The sequence below is a fragment of the Lycium barbarum genome, chromosome 1 (assembly GCF_019175385.1).
Source record: "Lycium barbarum isolate Lr01 chromosome 1, ASM1917538v2, whole genome shotgun sequence".
NCBI lineage: Eukaryota > Viridiplantae > Streptophyta > Magnoliopsida > Solanales > Solanaceae > Lycium > Lycium barbarum.
In genome coordinates this window covers 31,206,951-31,219,966 of record NC_083337.1, presented here as the reverse complement: position 1 = coordinate 31,219,966, position 13,016 = coordinate 31,206,951, and positions in this window count along the sequence as shown.

Genomic DNA, 13,016 nt, shown 5'->3' with positions numbered 1-13,016 from the left:
TATACCACAACATTGCCACATCTCGAAGTCTATAAGATGCCAACTCCACAGATTTAGTTTCGGAGGCATGAATAATCCTCAATACTCTCAGCATCTCATCAATAAAACCTTGCGGGTCTTCATCCGGCTTTGACCTGAAAATTTTCGAAGGATTCAGACTCATAAAGTCACGGACTCTAGTACTAGCTGCCCGATCACTTGAGCCCACATTCTACCGCTGTGCCTGGGCGGCAACCAACTGTGTCAATAAATGAATGGCCTCGGTCACTTGTTGAACCGAAGCAACCGGTGGAGGAACTGGAGCTGAAGCTCCTCCGTGTTCTTCTACATTAGGCGGGGTGGAGGAAGTATTAGATGGGGCCTCGTTATATGACTCGCCCTCTCCTACATTCATTGGCGACTCTCTTTCCACTCGTGTTTTTGTCATAGTCTTGACCTTCTGGGCCGCTGTAGCCTTTCCCTTTGGCGGCATTTCTGAAATCATAACACGCTATTAGGAGGGGAAAATCTTATAAGACAGCTCTATCGCACGATCTCTTAAGATGAAAGATGGTCTTTTTTCCTAAATGCCCTGTAGCCTCTTGTTTATTAGTGTAGCGCGCAACACACAATAAACAAGACTCTACTAGACACGGCTCGTAAACACTTCCTAGGATTGAACTGCTCTGATACCACTTTTGTCACGACCCGACTAGGGGCCGTGATGGGTACCCGGGGCTAACCACCCAGCACCACTCATTCTACTACTCATCATGCTTATTAAACGTTCTTTACATCAATTTCATACTCAAATCATAAAGGAAATCATTTATCATTTGAGAATATAAATACCCTTGTATATATATGTAAGCATGTCGGCCATCAAAATAATATAAATACATATACAGTAGTGACCTCGTGAGACCATATACCCCACACTGCGTATCTACAAGCCTCTACTGGAGTGCTAGACATAGGGACGGGTCAGGACCCCGTCGTGCCCAAAATATACAAATATACACAAAAGAATAATCACGACACCTCCAGAATAATGGAGTGCTCTCAATCAGCTACTAGCTTCTATGATTCTGGATCAAGCTCACCTCCCTGTCTACCTGTGGGCATGAACATAGCATCCAAAGAAAACGGATTTCAGTACGAACATTGTACTGAGTATGAGAGGCATAAGTAATGAAAATACGTCAATGAGATAAAGGAAGCATCAATAAGGAGCAACTGCATACGACTGTCACTTATAAAAGAATAACACATACTGGCTTACTCATAATCATCATCATATCAAGTATGTATAAATGTACAACCTGCCCGTCTATATAGGTACGGTGTGATAATCATTAGCCTGCGTCCAGGCCTCCCGCGTCTGGGGTACCATCTCGTGCCGTCCACTAGTGGTGTCTGCCCATGCCATCTGGCCATGGTGTATACGCTGCCCGCCTTAGCGGTGACTGCCCGGCCTTATAGGCGCGGTGTTATATCATCATCATAATATGCTCATCATAATACGCTTATCATAATACATGCATAAAGACTCAAGGACAATTCTACTTTATCAGGGTGACGTAAGGTCGTGATCCCCCGATTTCATTATGGAGCATTTATTGACATTCTACCTCACCTTGAAGGAAATAATACATAAGGTGAGTGTAATCAATAAATGACCTCATAAACGTTATAGGATCATCATATCATGAACTCTAGAATTTCCATACTTTAACTTATCATCATCATTATTGGGCTCATAACATATCTCTTATCTCATATAGCTATTCATGAACATAGGCTCATAGTTTTTCCGGAATGTGAAAAATTGATGAAGAGGAAGAAAGCCATACTATTGGATTCATGCCATAGAAAGAAAGGACTAGCCTCACATACCTTATTCGTTTAAATACTCTATCGCTTTCTTTTTGTTATATCCCGTATTTTGTACGTTCGGATATTTGAAGGTGGTCGTGGTAAGTTAAGGGAATGACCATCTTCCAAAATTATTTTAATATACAAGTTGGTTATGAATATTATTTATGAACATTAGTAGTATGGGTATTGAGAGAGGCTAAGGGCAAAAAGGGAAATTCATAAATGGCTCATGGAAATGTTGTGGAAGGCTAGGGGCAAAATGGGAATTTCACAAAATATTCAAGAAAGTTTATGAAAAAGCCAAGATGGCCATGTGGCATGTGTGTGGCATGTGCCCACATTTTTATTTAATGAAGCTAAATTACGTAAATAAGACCAAAGCTTGTATGGCAAGACATTGGTCATCTTTATTTTTATTTAAAGAAGCTTAAAGAAGAAGGGTAGGTGGTCACTTGGTATTGGAAGGGCTAAGTATATATATAAAAACAAGTGGGGGAAAATAAGACATAATCATCTTTCAAGACAAGAAGTTTGGAGAAGAAGAAAAAGAAAGAAGAGAAATATAGTAGTGTTCGGCCATGGTGCCAAAAATTTGAGTCCATGGAATTGATCAAGAAAAATTATTTTCTTCTAGTATTCCAACTAATTTGAAGGCCCTCATTAACATGAAGGAGTTGTTGGAGCAAGCAAAGCCTTTATTTGTGTAGTTCACAAGCCCTAGCCGAGTAAAGAAGTTGGGTGAGAATGGTATGTGTTCAATCCTCTTTTACATATGTTATGGGTGGTTTATGCATGTTATTGTATGAAGAAATGGATGAAATTCATGTAATATATATGTGTGTGGGTGTTGGCCGAATAGTAGCTAGGTGGGTGAGATGTGATGAATTGATTTTATTTAGTAGTTTGATTGTTGTGTTGTGGATTCCATGATGTAAAATGAGGATTTAATGGCTTGAAATGACGTTGTAATCGTTGTGGTGTCGTTGTGGAAGCTAATGTGACATTAGCATGAATTCTTATATTTGTATAAATGAAGTTGTTAATGTAAAATGTTGGTGGAATTCATGAATTTGGAAGTGAGACATTTGTTTGGAAGATTGTAAGTTGGGTTGTTGTGATTGAATTTGAAAGAAGGAAATAGGTTGTTATTGTTCTTGTTGGAATTGGATGGTTTCGGGTGAAGTAGTATGTTGATTGAGTCGTTTTGAATGTTATGTGAATTGAATGTAAATGAAATGTCGTTAAATTGTATGACAAAGGTTGTTAATGTTAGAATGCGTCTTGAATTGATTGTTGATGTTGTTGGTATGATTGATGGTATTGTTGTTGATAGTTTGGCCGAGTTGAATTCTCGGATTGTTGATTGATGATTTGGGCCGAGTTAAATTCTCGGGGATGGGGTATTTACAGGGGAGATGCTGCCGAAGTTTCGGCAGATTATAAATGAATTCATTTGAAGGATTAAGACAAGTATATGGTGATGAATCTAATGATTGCGTCAATCTTCTTGAATGTAGACTAGCGATAACGAGCTTGGACAATTAAGCGTAGTGAATAGGATGTGGAACAGGTATGTTAAGGCTCGTCCCTTTCTTTCAAAGGCATGATCCCGATGTTACGATTTCATAATTGTTTCCATATTCTCCTTGTTTTCAAAAGATAGATGTTTATGATTTCAAGGCGTGATTCTTTTCCGACAACCCGTCAATGTTTTCCAAAAATGTTCGTATTTTTCCAAAACAAAGGTCTATGGTATTGTAAGCTTTTATGACAGAAACGATGGATATGTTTTACAATGACATTGATGATGTCGAGCAGGAGAATATTTCTATGATGACTATGATAAGAATGATTTCATGTTCAAAAGGTACTTGATGTGATTATTGCTTTGATTTTCCAAAAATAGCTTCTGAAACGCTCGTGGAAGGTTTTGTACTTCAAACGCTCATAACTTTCTCATACTAAATCGGATCGACCCGAAACTTGTTTCTGAGTCTTCAGGTGTCGGTTTATGTACGCTGTTATTCGTTGCCAGTCGCATCTTATAATAATTGTTCCTTTAAGGTGAGACAAAGAGACCATGGTTATTCCATAATATAATCGGAGGTTACCGACCTTACGTCACTCCGATAGATACATGACTTTCTTTGGGCTTTCCTGCATGCTGCTTATATGATATATGTATATGTATATGTATATGGGGAATATTGGAAAGGGCCAGAGCGTTATATACGCGTAACCACCTGATCAGTTGGTATCAGAGCCGGTGGTGGGGCAAACCCAATGGTGGGGCAAACCTCAGCAAGAACGCTGAGTCCCAGAGTGAGGGGTGAGTATAAGGCTTGCCTTAGGCAAATCCCATATTGGTTTAGGCAAATCCCACATTGGTTCAGGCAAATCCCACATTGATTAATATGCCCGGACGCGGGACATATGTGGGGTAGCAGACATTGTTCGGCGCTATGACATGTTCTATTTTCTATATATATGAAGAAGAAATGTTTTCAAAGAAAGCAAAGCATGCATGACATCCGCCCTAAGAGGCACTCATATGTACAGGTTACTCTTTTATCTCATGATATGCTCTATATCTCTATTCTGTTGTTGTTCATGATTACATCTCTTACTATGTTACTATTCATGCCTTACATACTCAGTACATTGCTCGTACTGACCCCCTTTCTTCGGGGGGCTGCGTTTCATGCCGCGCAGGTACACCCAGATGAGCTGAAGCTATTATAGAAGGCATTCTAGTGGAGTTGGCAAGCTCCACTTGTTCCTGGAGTGCTGTCGAGTCAGAGTATGTGTGCTATGATGTCTGATTAATGGTAGAGACTTTGCAGACAGAGTCGTGGGTATAGAGTGTCGGTATTGTAAACAGCTCCACCAGCCTATGTGTCATTTTATGTTATGTTATAAAGTTCGTACGATCATAGATTATATTTGAATTGAGTACGATGAAAAGAAAGATTTTGAAAGCTTTACTACGTATTTCATTATATTTGATTTAAGAGTTCAAAAGAGACTATGTGGGTAATAAGAGTCAGCGGGTTCGCTCGGCTCCGGGTATGGGGTCGGGTGCCCATCACACCCTAGTAAGATCGGGGTGTGACAAAGTGGTATCAGAGCTGGTCGTCCTAGGGGTTGTCTGCAAAGTCGTGTCCAGTAGAGTCCTTTTTATGGGTGTGAAGCCGGCCACATTTATAAACAGGAGGTTGCGGGGCATCTAGGGATTGTTGACCTTTTTTCTGTCCTAGATCGTGCGATAGAGCCAAGTCACAGGAAAATAAGATTCCTTACGCAAGCCTTACTTACGACGGAAGAAGGTGAGAAGCGATATGGAAAGTCACAGGGGTAAGTATTGGTATTCTATTCTGTTACCTGAAACTGGAAACACTGGATGGCTGAAATGTGTCATATAGCGATATGTTCTGTGAGGTATTGTCGATATTTGCTGCGTACAGATCATGAGTAGTAGGAGTGGTAAAGGAGGTTCTGCCAGAAAACAGGAAGAAGCGTGGAAAGGAAATACTATAAATAGGCAATAAGTGAGATGCGTTGATTCAGAAAGGTTATGGATTTGGCATGGCGATAAAGGTGCGATCACTACCATCGAGAATCTGGAAGCCCAGGACAGGAAGTAGTCATACACACAGGTGGGAGGTGAACATTGGGAATTGAAAAGGGTAAAACAGTAATTGTAAAGGAAAGGACGTGTTACGAAAATGTCTCGGAATTTGTAAGGCTTTAATTTTCTCTAGATCATGTAATAAAGATCATGTGTGGAAGCGGACGCGATTATATCAGCGTTAAGGCACCGGATTCCATCAAAGTTTTGAGGTTAAGCGTGCTAAGGTGGGAGCAATTTTAGGATGGGTGACCCCCTGGGAAGTATGCAAGAAATTCTATATATCTAGACATAAGAGACAAATGAGACGTTAGAGTAACCTAAGGGAAACTAGAGTATACGGGACGGTTGGAGACCATAAGAAGACGCGTAGGACGAGGCAAATTAGATTGGTGAAGAGACAGAGAGTGCATTACAGCTTTGGAATTAAGATAGGCTTGAATAGCGTTTTGAAGTACTTTGTGGGCTAGTTGATAGTAATTATATATACATATATGAATGCGTATGATATCTCATATGTGCTTGTATTGGTGGACATGTGAGTCCCAGCAACCGAAGCTACGGTATGGAAGGCATTAATCAAGTGAGGGTACCGAAGATCGGGTGACAGCAAGAATAAATGGTATAAGTGTTACAAGGTAAATTGATGTCACTTTCACTACAGGTTAAGATTGGAAAACTCAAACACAGCGATATTCGGAAAAGAGAGAAAGAGTGTAGATGGACGATAAAGAGATCGAAGTGTCGGGAAAAGGTGAAAGGTAAGAAACCTCAGTGAGTAAAGCTCCCGAGAGAAACTACCGGCAAAACACGAGACTGTTTGGGTAAGAACCCAAAGTAGCCATATGAAAAGGGATAGAGTGTGGTAAAAGGAAACAGGAGAGGAGTGTATGAGGTTCGGGAACCGATTTCGATAAGTGGGGCTAAAGGAATAGTGATTAGGATAGGGGGACGTGAAGTAAGAGAAAGAATGCTTAGGCTTGCGGTGATGTTGAGGTGAGAGATCTATAAAAGAGTAAATGTGTAGCTATACTAACATAGTTAAAGGTTCGATGAACAACGATAGGGAGAGTGAAAGTTGTGAGGATTCTGTGCTAAGAACAAAAGTAGTGGAACGCTTGAGAAACATAGACGCACAGCTACAACACAAACGTGCAGTTAAAGAAGAATTACGAGCAAGTGAGCTAAGCAAGTGAAGGGACGAATAGTGGATGGAAGGGTATGGAAATGTGGACAAAATGATGACATAGGCAGAAAGTAAAAGAAGAACTTAGGGTAAGAAGTTTTCGATATGTTAGGCACAGAGTTGGAAGGAAGGTGAGGAATAAGGTATAAACGAAGACTTCATAGAAGGACTGTTGGCATATAAGGAGCCCCTTAAAGGGGGGGAGACCATATTATATTAGGCCAAAAAGGGATCACAATATTTTCAAGTACTAGAAAAGGAAACTTATTAGTTCGGGGCCAAAGTTTAAAATATGTCGGCACATCGGGAGTAAGTAAAGAATGTTTCGAACGACGACGACTATTATAACGAAAGTATCAATAATTGGTAGTCTGAGAATTTTTGAAAGAAAGAAAGAACGTAGTGGCTATGAATGAAACAAAAGAGTTCATCGGACACTAGAGAATAGTTCATGGACCATTAATTGTACGGAGCATGAGAATGTACGCTATGGAATTGTATGAATCATCGACGTGAAGCGATACTCAATCATGTTTGTAGGGGATCCACACTGGAGAGCCAACAAGAAATAACGATGGACGAAACGAGCGCCAATACAAAGAAATCAAAGACAAGTATACTTGTGTCAAAAGACGACCTGGGAAGGACAAGGATAATAAGTTGGCGCAATGGATTAGGAAACCAATGACACGGAATGAGGACTCATGTAAGGACTAAGGAGTTCGATGATAAATAAAATAAGGTAAAGGACAAGGAATGGGCATAAAGAGAAGAATGACTATAAAAGGGACCCTGCCGAAGTATTATGACACCCCATAAGATCAGTTGAACATTCGAGGATGAATGTTCTAAAGGGGGGGAGGATGTTATATCCCATATTTTGTACGTTTGGATATTTCAAGGTAGTCGTGGTAAGTTAAGGGAATGACCATCTTCCAAAATTATTTTAATGTACAAATTGGTTATGAATATTATTTATGAACATTAGTAGTATGGAAATATTGAGAGAGGCTAAGGGCAAAAAAAGGGAAATTCACAAATGTCTCATGGAAATGTTGTGGAAGGCTAGGGGCAAAATGGGAATTTCACAAAATATTCAAGAAAGTTCATGAAAAAGCCAAGATGGTCGTGTGGCATGTGCCCACATTTTTATTTAATGAAGCTAAATTATGTAAATAAGACCAAAGCTTGTATGGCAAGACATTGGTCATCTTTATTTTTATTTAAAGAAGCTTAAAGAAGAAGGGTAGGTGGTCACTTGGTATTGGAAGGGCTAAGTATATATATAAAAACAAGTGGGGGAAAATAAGACATAATCATCTTTCAAGACAAGAAGTTTGGAGAAGAAGAAAAAGAAAGAAGAGAAATATAGTAGTGTTCGGCCATGGTGCCAAAAATTTGAGTCCATGGAATTGATCAAGAAAAATTATTTTCTTCTAGTATTCCAACTAATTTGAAGGCCCTCATTAACATGAAGGAGTTGTTGGAGCAAGCAAAGTCTTTATTTGTGTAGTTCACAAGCCCTAGCCGAGTAAAGAAGTTGGGTGAGAAAGGTATGTGTTCAATCCTCTTTTACATATGTTATGGGTGGTTTATTCATGTTATTGTATGAAGAAATGGATGAAATTCATGTAATATATATGTGTGTGGGTGTTGGCCGAATAGTAGCCAGGTGGGTGAGATGTGATGAATTGATTTTATTTAGTAGTTTGATTGTTGTGTTGTGGATTCCATGATGTAAAATGAGGATTTAATGGCTTGAAATGAAGTTGTAATCGTTTTGGTGTCGTTTTGGAAGCTAATGTGACACTAGCATGAATTCTTATATTTGTATAAATGAAGTTGTTAATGTAAAATGTTGGTGGAATTTATGAATTTGGAAGTGAGACATTTGTTTGGAAGATTGTAAGTTAGGTTGTTGTGCTTGAATTTGAAAGAAGGAAATAGGTTGTTATTGTTCTTGTTGGAATTGGAAGGTTTCGGGTTAAGTAGTATGTTGATTGAGTCGTTTTGAATGTTATGTGAATTGAATGTAAATGAAATGTCGTTAAATTGTATGACAAAGGTTGTTAATGTTAGAATGTGTCTTGAATTGATTGTTGATGTTGTTGGTATGATTGATGGTATTGTTGTTGATAGTTTGGCCGAGTTGAATTCTCGGATTGTTGATTGATGATTTGGGCCGAGTTAGATTCTCGGGGATGGTGTATTTACAGGAGAGATGCTGCCGAAATTTCGGCAGATTATAAACGAATTCATTTGAAGGATTAAGACAAGTATATGGTGATGAATTTAATGATTGCGTCAATCTTCTTGAATGTAGACTAGTGATAACGAGCTTGGACAATTAAGCGTAGCGAATAGGATGTGGAACGGGTATGTTACGGCTCGTCCCTTTCTTTCAAAGGCATGATCCCGATGTTACGATTTCATAATTGTTTCCATATTCTCCTTGTTTTCAAAAGATAGATGTTTATGATTTCAAGGCGTGATTCTTTTCTGACAACCCATCAATGTTTTCCAAAATGTTCATATTTTTCCAAAACAAAGGTCTATGGTATTGTAAGCTTTTATGACAGAAACGATGGATATGTTTTACAATGACATTGATGATGTCGAGCAGGAGAATATGTCTATGATGACTATGATAAGAATGATTTCATGTTCAAAAGGTACTTGATGTGATTATTGCTTTGATTTTCCAAAAATAGCTTCTGAAACGTTCGTGGAAGGTTCTGTACTTCAAACGCTCATAACTTTCTCATACTAAATCAGATTGACCCGAAACTTTTTTCTGAGTCTTTAGGTGTCGGTTTATGTACGCTGTTATTCGTTGCCAGTCTCATGTTATAATAATTGTTCTTTCAAGGTGAGAAAAAAAGACCACGGTTATTCCATAATATAATCGGAGGTTACCGACCTTACGTCACTCCGATAGATACATGACTTTCTTTGGGCTCTCCTGCATGCTGCTTATATGATATATGTATATGTATATGTATATAGGGAATATGGGAAAGGGCTAGAGCGTTATATACGCGTAACCACCTGATCAGTTGGTATCGGAGCCAGTGGTGGGGCAAACCCAATGGTGGGGCAAACCTCAGCAAGAACGCTGAGTCCCAGAGTGGGGGGTGAGTATAAGGCTTGCCTTAGGCAAATCCCACATTGGTTCAGGCAAATCCCACATCGGTTAATATGCCCGGACGCGGGACATATGTGGGGGAGCCGACGTTGTTCGGCGCTATGACATGTTCTATTTTCTATATATATGAAGAAGAAATGTTTTCAAAGAAAGCCAAGCATGCATGGCATCCGCCCTAAGAGGCACTCAGATGTACAGGTTACTCTTTTATCTCATGATATGCTCTATATCTCTATTCTGTTGTTGTTCATGATTACATCTCTTACTATGTTACTATTCATGCCTTACATACTCAGTACATTGCTCGTACTGACCCCCTTTCTTCGGGGGGTTGCGTTTCATGCCGCGCAGGTACACCCAGATGAGCTGAAGCTATTATAGAAGACGATCCAGCGGAGTTGGCAAGCTCCACTTGTTCCTGGAGTGCTGCCAAGTCAGAGTATGTGTGCTATGATGTCTGATTAATGTTAGAGACTTTGCAGACCGAGTCATGGGTATAGAGTGTCGGTATTGTAAATGGCTTCACCAGCCTATGTGTCATTTTATGTTATGTTATGTTATAAAGTCCATACAATCATAGATTATATTTGAATTGAGTACGATGAAAAGAAAGATTTTGAAAGCCTTACTACGTATTTCATTATATTTGATTTAAGAGTTCAAAAGAGACTATGTGGGTAATAAGAGTCAGCGGGTTCGCTCGGCTCCGGGTATGGGGTCGGGTGCCCATCACACCCTAGTAAGATCGGGGTGTGACACTTGTTCTCCTCTAATGCTCACGTTTTTACCTTTAAGAGAATTTGCATTAACATTAGTTAATCGGCTATAAGAACGTGTTACTATTTCTAGGGAGAATTGGGCAGCATTTCCTTTGTTTCTACTACTTTTCCCATATTCTATATCAACTCTCAAACGTTCATAACAACATTCACAATATCCCAAACAACAATCATCATTTATCTACATTTACCACAATTCACCATTTCCCTTCAATTTCTCCACAATTATGGTTATAGCTCATTATCACGTTTTCTCATATATCGTACCTATTCCATGGTCTAAATGTCATTCATAATGTATTCACAATCACAACATACCAACATTCATGATTCATCCCAAGCTATTATTCAATAATGACACTATTCACTCTTTCATGACCCATCTCCTATATCTTTCTACAATCCAAGTGTCTTAGCCTTCCAATACCTTAAACGACATGGAATGACCATAAAACTCACCTTAGATGATGGATGAACAACCCTTGAGTGGAACTTCTCTTCTTGCACTAAAACCCTAACTCACTTCCCTTGAGTTTTCTTGGTGTACATGAACTTTTGTTAGGTTTCATACACTTGATTTCGTGGTTTTGAAGTAGTTGATCATGGATTTCCTTTGATTTCTTGTGGATGAATATTAGAGAGTGTTCTAGAGTTTTCTTGAAGTGTATAGAAGTGAAGTGAAATGAAATAAAATGAGGGAGAGAGGGCCTTATATTAAATTGAAAACTGTCCCGACCAAGATATACGGACCAACATACGGTCCGTACATTTTATACGGGCCGTATGTTTGGTCCAGTAGGTAATGCCCCTCTTGGATAATTATACAGCCTAACATACGGCCAGTATAATTTATACGGTCCGTATGTTAGGCCGTATAATGCCCAGCTATTCCGATTTCGTTCTCGTAGACTCGTTTGATCTCCAATCCTTATGGAACCTTCTTGACACTTGTTTAACACCTCAATACCAATCTAAGGGACGTTATCACTCGTCTCTGAAACATCTCTACGCCATCATTAACTCGTCGCTCATAATTCTTACCCGACACACAACATATGCTTTCCCTTCCTTGATAACCTTCTTCTTTTTCATTAAATGTCTTTGAATCTCGATTAGGGTCATCAAATGCTATTTCTTACTTATCGAAACATCGCATACGTAGTGCTTTTTTCTAGCCTATTCACAGTACGTTAACGGGGAGTTTTCCAAGGTGTAACAGGAGAGGCGTGAGAGGTTTGACCATCTCGATCAGGGATGTATGATTGTTACTGAGTACGAGATGGAGTTTCATTTCTTGACTATACTACTTGACGAGGCGGAGAGGATCCACAAGTTCATTTGAGGTTTGTCGTATCATCTCAAGGCTGCTGCTATGTTTGCTGCCTCTTCAGTCAAGGAATTTCAGGGTGTTGTTGATGCTGCACGGGGAATGGAGACCCTTAGGCACCAGGAGTTTGGAAATAAGTCTACGAAGAGGCCTCATTTTTCGAGAGGTTTTAGTGGTTCCTTTTCTGGAGGTCGTGATCACCATAGTAGAGGCCATCATCATCAGTTCAGTCAGCCAGTCCAGGCAGCTATCCAGCCTTCTTAGGGTGGTACTTTGGATCTTAGTGGTGGATATAGTCCGGGGCAGAGCTCTCAGTCGTCGTATTCTCGACCAGGTGGTCGTGAACGTTATTCCCATTTTTCTCCTTAGCCAACAGGTCGTGGTAGATGTTTTGAGTGTGGTCAGGTTGGGCACTATGCCAATGATTGCCCCAAAGCTCGACAGAGTGCTTTGTCACACCCTAACCTTACTAGTGTGTGATGGGCACCCGACCCCATATTCAGAGTCGGGCGAACCCACTGACTCTTATTACAGACGTAATCCCCTGGACTTTTAATCAAACAAAAATGGCAAATATAATAAAATAAATGCTTTCAAAAATATTCTCTTTCGTAGTACTCAAACCAAACAAATTCTGTAAACATAGGGAATTTATCATATAACACAGAAGAACACATCGGCTGATGGAGCCGCTTACACACTGACATCCTATACCCACGACTCTGTCTGCAAAGTCTCTAACATTGGTCCGACATCATAGTATATATACTCTGACTCGGCAGCACTCCAGGAACAAGTGGAGCTTGCCAACTCTGCTGGGACATCTTCTATAATAGCTCAACTCATCTGGGTGTACCTGCGCGGCATGAAACGCAGCCCCCAAAGAAAGGGGGTCAGTACGGAATATGTACTGAGTATGTAAGGCATGAAATACAGAAAACAGAACTATAACCGAAGCAAACAGTACAAGAGTGGGTACATTATACAGATTACCAAAATGTTTACCTTCCAGACACGAATCATGTATATCGATGTCGCAGGTCAGAAAAAGTACAGAAAATATGTGAGTCATCCAGAGTGCCAAAAGGGCTCAC